Source organism: Hevea brasiliensis, chromosome 12, assembly GCF_030052815.1.
Source record: "Hevea brasiliensis isolate MT/VB/25A 57/8 chromosome 12, ASM3005281v1, whole genome shotgun sequence".
NCBI classification, from domain to species: Eukaryota; Viridiplantae; Streptophyta; class Magnoliopsida; order Malpighiales; family Euphorbiaceae; genus Hevea; species Hevea brasiliensis.
This window is the reverse complement of record NC_079504.1, coordinates 42,118,320-42,124,994: the sequence shown is the minus strand read 5'-3', so window position 1 is coordinate 42,124,994 and position 6,675 is coordinate 42,118,320. Positions and strand designations below refer to the sequence as shown.

Below are 6,675 nucleotides of genomic sequence, written 5' to 3'. Positions count from 1 at the left end.
CACTTAAACTTTATATATATATATATGTGTGTGTGGAAGAAAAATATGTAATATTAAATTAAAATTTTGAGATTATCCTAAAGAGATAACAGTTGCTAAGGTTAAGGCAGCCAGATTTTTTTTTTTTTTTTTTTAGCAGCAGCTAAAAGGGGCTTTACTTTTGATATCAGATGAATGGGAAGGCATCAGATGTTCTTATTGGAAAAAAATGATTCATAAAGACAGGGTCATAGATAGTGTAAGGTATATATTGAAAGTACACTATATATGCACGATTGTGATCATCATTTAATAATAATAATAATAATAATAATAATAATAATAATAATAATGGTTACTATTATTAATATCATTTATTATTATTATTATTATTATTATTATTAAGAGATCAAATTAACATATTTTAGTTACAAATTATTTATAATTTTATAAAGTTTAATATTTTGAAATACTATAATTTTAAAAATTTTGCATAATTTATGAACTCTTTAATTAGTAATTAATTAAATGATAATTCAATATGACTAATTAAATATTGAATAATAGTTACTTGTCAAAAAAATAATCACAATGCATGATATATAAACTAAATATTAATTTGATCTTTCAAATTGATAGTAAAATTTAATCAAGTACAAAATATAAAAATTGAATAATTAGTTATATTTTAAAATTGATAAATTGAGCTAATTTGTCGTCATTTTTAACTGTGTACTACATGACTTGTTCAGGGACTAAATAAAAATTTTTACATTTTATAATTGGCTACTCAAAATTTATAAAAAGTTATTTCTCTATAAACTTTATCTTTCTACCCTGTCTTTATAATTTACCTCCTAAAAAAACCATAACAATAATAGAAAAAATTAATTGAAAGTAAAATAAAAAATTTATTTCATTCTTTTACTCTTTCAATCTCATCTTAAAATCGAAAATCAAAATTAAATATTCAATAATTATAACATCAAATTTTTTTTTCACAATATTATCTTAGTAAAATATTTTTCAAAAAATATTAAAAAATGTAAAAACTTAGTTATTACTTCCATAAAACATTAAGGATCAAAAGAAAATTTAACATTTAAAGCAAGTAACCTTTACGTGCCTCTTTCTCTCTCCTTTGTATACAGCTAAAAATTAGAGTAAATTGACCCAATAGCAACATATAATTAGCCCAATTTTTATGCTGTATGCTTAATTAACTTTGCTTTCAATTTCAAAGGTAAAATTAAAAGACTTTGAATTTGTCACAACGAGAGAAGAAAGCTTTTCCAATTTGTCACAACAAAATATAATTTTCATTAGGTTTTAGGAAAGTGCACTGCACAATGGAAAATAGCTTCTATAAATACCAAGCTATGCTTATAGAAGAAAGACGTAACAAATGACCCATCAAGCTATGTTTTAGGAATTATTTATTTATTTCTCTCTATTATATACTCTTTGCATATTATAGAATTTCCGTGTGCGCGATATGAGCAAAATTGAACATTTCATATTTTTAATGTTATTTCTATGTTTAAAATATTGTGTTATTTATGATAATAGGAAATTCTTATATTGTAGGGAGGAGTCAGAGTTTATTCAGGATATCACTAAAGATGTACTTAACAAATTGGGAAGATTTAGTCATAGCATAGCCAAGGATTTTGTTGGAATGGATTCACGATTAGAGAAAATGAGATTGTGTATCAATATAAAGGAGCTAAATAATGTCAAAATGGTAGGTATTTGTGGGATGGGTGGCATTGGAAAAACAACTATTGCTAGTGTCACCTACAAGGAAATGCAATGCCAATTTGAGGGTAGTGCTTTTCTTGCGGATGTTAGAGAAACTTCAAGAAAATATGGTTTGTTCACTTTACAAAGACGACTTTTATGTGCAACATTGATGGAAAGAGACATAGATGTGTATGATGAATACAATGGAGTTTATCACATAAAAAATAGGCTATCTCGGAAGAAGGTTTTGGTCATTCTTGATGATGTTGATGAGTTAGAGCAATTAGAATTTTTAGTTGGAAAAAAAGATGAAAACTGGTTTGGAGTTGGAAGTAGAATCATAATAACGACTAGGGATGAACATTGTTGATCCAACATGAAGTAGATCAAATATATAGGGTTGAGGAGTTAAATCATCATGAAGCCCTTCAACTCTTTTGCTTGAAAGCCTTTAAGAAAGATTGTCCACCACAAGATTACATGGAGCTATCCAACAAAGCTGTAAACTATGCAGGTGGCCTCCCATTAGCGCTTAATTTTTTGGGTTCCTCCTTGTATGCTAGATCTGTGAAAGAATGGAACAGTGCATTGAAGAGGTTGAAAGAAATTCCCAATGAAAAAATTCTAAGCTTGAAATAAGTTTTGATGGATTGGAGGAAATACAAAAAAAAATATTTCTTGACATCGCATGCTTTTTCAAAGGAAAAATGAAACGTTATGTGATGAAAGTATTGGAAAGTGGTGGATTATACCCAGATATTGGTATAAGGGAGCTTATCGATAAATCTCTCATAACTATTTCAGACAACCGTGTGTGGATGCATGATTTGCTTGAAGAAATGGGTCAAGAAATTGTTCATCGAGAATGTCGAGAAGAGCCTGGACGACGTAGTAGACTATGGCTTTATAAGGATGTCTGTCACATCTTAATGAATGATACGGTTAGTGTTACTCAATATTAAGAATTATATTTGATTTGATAAACTTCCATTATAAATGTTATAAGTCTTTCAGTTGTTTTCACCTTTAATTGTTGCCTTTGATTTTTCAGGGAACAAATCTAATTGAAGGTGTAGTCCTGGATTATATGTTTGATCAAGGAGACAGATACATGAGTTCTAAAGCCTTCTTGAAGATGAAAGCTCTCAGATTGCTTATACTTCGCAATTTAAAACTCTCCAAAGACATTGAATATCTTTCCAATGAATTAAGGTACTTGGAATGGCGTGGGTATCCTTTCAAATCTTTGCCACAAACTTTTCAACCAGATCAACTTGTTGAGCTCCATTTGTCTTATAGCAGAATTGAACAAATATGGAAGGGAGTAAGAGTATGTATGATTAACTCCTTATATCTGTTTATTACTCTGGTTTTACGGTTTCTTTCTGATTTCCTTTCAATATCTTTTACAGCCTTTAAAGTTGTTGAAGATAATTGATCTTAGTTACTCCAAAAATTTAATCAAGACACCCGACTTTAGAGAGATCCCATACCTTGAAGAGTTGATACTTGAATGTTGTACAGGATTACTTGAAGTACACCATTCTATTGGACTTCTAGAAAGGCTTGTTTTACTGAACATGAAGAATTGCAAAAGCCTTACAGCTCTTCCAAGTAGCCTGTGTAATTTGAAGTCTCTTAAAGTTTTTATATTGAGTGGCTGCTCAAATCTTGAAGAAATTCCAGATAACATAGGGGATATGACATCTATGCAAGTGTTTGAAATAGCAGGAATCGGTTCAACATCATTGCCATTAGCTCAGCCATGGGATTGTCTTTGCCCTTGGTGGCTAATGCCTAAGAAGCCTACACCTACCATGTCCTTTGAGTTGCCTTCTTTAATAGGTTTTTGCATTCTTAGGAGACTTAATCTAAGTCATTGCGGTCTTACGGATGGAATGATTCCTTATGATCTAAGTTGTTTCCCATTTTTACAACATCTAGATCTAAGAGGAAATGATTTTGTAAGCATGCCTGAAAGCATTAGTCAACTCTCTAAACTCTTAGGTGTTCTTTTTGGCAATTGTAAGAGGATTCGATCATTTCCAAATAATCTTCCTTCAGATCTCAAATATCTTAGTAAGGAGGGTAGCTTTTGCTTGGAAACTTCACTAACTACAAGCATAAGTAGAAATTTTAAACTTGAAAACCTTCACTTCGTTGATTGCAAGAAGCTTCAGTCCTTGCGTGATCTTTCATCAACCGTTTTACAACTTAGTGCGGAATGTCTAACTACACAGGAAAGTATTCCTAATCCATTTGAAGCAAGCTCTTCAAGAACTTCATCGTTCACTCTTATAAAATGGGTAAGCTTGATTGAGATTCAAGGCCAAAATCTTAGGCCACTTGCAAGGCTAATGAGTTACCTACATTTCTTATTGATGCATAACTCTCTCTCTCTGGTCAGTCTCTCTCTCTCTCTCTCTCTCTCTCTCTCTCTCTCACACACACACACACACACACACGCATATTGGGGGGCCCTAGATTTTTCAAAAAAAAAATCACATTTTTCAGTATATATGTATATGTATACTATCTTACTTTTTATTTTTAAAGATATTATATATTTTTGTGTCATATGATATTGTATCATGTATTTGTTCCTTTTTTATGTTATATTTGTGGGTCATAGCAAATTTCATTATGTGCATTCTGACTTCTTGCCAAAGAACTTTAGAATTTGTGCATTCCAGGACCAACTCAACTACTAAATAACTATCCAATTACACATGCATCCACCAAAAAATGTTTTATTTTCCCTTAGAACATTGCTGCAAAGCTACACATGTTAATTGTTAAGTAATAATTTTGGCTCAGGGACTCTTTAGTTTAAACACCCTTATATCATTGTGTTTATCCTCAAGTGAAGTTCCTGTGTGGTTCAACAATCAAGGCTCGGGGTCTTCATTAGAATTGCAGCTACCTCCTTGTTGGTTGAATTACGGATGGGGAGGATTCTTTTTATCTGGAGTTTTTAGATTCCATCATGATCAGCCTCCTTCAGTGGATACTTGTACTGTTGTCTGTGACTTGCATGCATACAATTTGCCGTCGGAACAAAGTTTGTTTCTATGTCGCTCTAAGATGGAAATCGCTCAAGATTTATGCATCACTTCTGATCAACTTTGGGTTAGCTCTGTGCCTCCTAGCTCCATAACTTGTCTATATCAGTTGAAAGGATGTAATCAACTTAAGGCGTCATTTTTTTCTGACCAGTTAGAGGTGAAGAATTGTGGACTTCGTCTAATATATCATGAGGATGAAGATGTAGAGGAATTAATGTGGTGCGATAAGCCTTTTGAGGATTTGGGTCTCCCAGGAATAACTATTGCAGAGGAACTTTTAAGTGGCCTTTTTCTTTCTTGTTTTTTTAAAAGTAGCTAAAGTATGAATTCATCATTCTTTATACATTTTAATTTGAAGATATTTGCATTTATTCACCGTTGTTGAAAAATATGGGTAATTATATTCTTTATAATTCTTTCATTTGGTCACATTTCATTACATCGTTTGTTTGGTTATTGAGATTTCATGGCAAAATTTGACAAGAGATAAAAATAGAAAAATTGAGTCAGTAAAATACGCAATAATTGTTTTTCTTTATGGTTATTCAATTGAAAAAATGATTGTGTGTACACATTATTCGCATATTAAATTATTAATTCTTTTTTTTTTCAATTTTCTTTTGAGAAATTGCTTTTTGCATGAAAAATTAAAATTATGTTTCGGTTAAAAATTTATTTTTTTTTTATAGATTTCTTTTTCCTTTAGTCACTCGTTTTGCTCAGTTGACACTTAATTTGTTGTTTATTATTTGTGTTGTAGGTTTTACTTTTTTTTTTTTTTTTTTAAATTGATTGTAGGTTTAAATTAGGAAAATCAATGTTATGCTCCTTTTATTATTATTAGTTTTGTCAATTTTATCTTTAATATGTATCGCATATTATTGTACTTGTTATATAGACTTGTATATAAATTTTTAAGTGAAAGCCTTTAAAATTTGGTAAAATCTATAACTTAATTCTCGTATTTTTAAAGTTAAACATTTTTGTCCAAGAAATTTGCCAAAACCTACAATTTAGTCTCTCTGTATAATTTTCTATCTAATTGACCATTAATTATAGTAAAAATAACCAAAACCCTTTAATCTATATTTCCTAACTAAAATGATTAAGTCCCTAAGTTATTGTATTATAATGCTTTAATTTAAATTTTATAAACAAAATAGTCTCTTGATTTACACTATTTTGGTTATAATACAAAACCTCAAAGACTAAATTGTTTAAGTTAGAAAACATATACAGTTAAAGGTATTTTAGTTATTTTCGCTATAATTAATAGCAAATTGGAAGAAAAATTAAACGGAATGACTAAATTGTAAGTTTTGCAAAACTTTGGGAAATTATTTGATTTGTTTTGAAAATATAGGAACTAAATTATAGGTTTTCTCAAATCTCAAAATAAAGTATTTTTTACCCTTAATTTTTTATATATAATTTTCTATTAAATTTTATATATGATATAATATTATTATAGGATTATAAATATTATATTTAATTATTTAAATTAAAATATTAATTTTAATTTGTTTTAATTAATTATATATGTAAAATATTTATTAATTTAAGAATTACTATTACTTTTTTATCATTTCTGTATTGTTTTATTAACATTTAATATTAACTGAATTTAAGCTTAAATGTAATTTTAAAAAAGAGTAAATTATAATTTAACATCTGAAATTTGACAAAACCAACAACTTAATTCCTTTATTTTCAATACCAAGCAATTCAGTCATCAAAATTTGATAAAACTTATAACTTAATCTTTGCTGTTAGAAATTTTGTTAATTACCATTGATTCTAATAAAAAATACCAAAATACCCTTAACTCTATTTCAGTATGAAAATAATTTAGTCCTTAAGATTTTATTTTATTGGCAATTTAGTCCCT

The 6,675-nt window shown here is 28.9% G+C and overlaps 1 pseudogene; it reads left to right on the top strand.

Annotated features, from left to right (window-relative positions):
- The first annotated feature begins 208 nt into the window (after nt 1-208).
- On the top strand, nt 209-4,166 carry LOC131171222 (disease resistance protein RPV1-like; annotated as a pseudogene).
- The last annotated feature ends 2,509 nt before the right edge of the window (nt 4,167-6,675 follow it).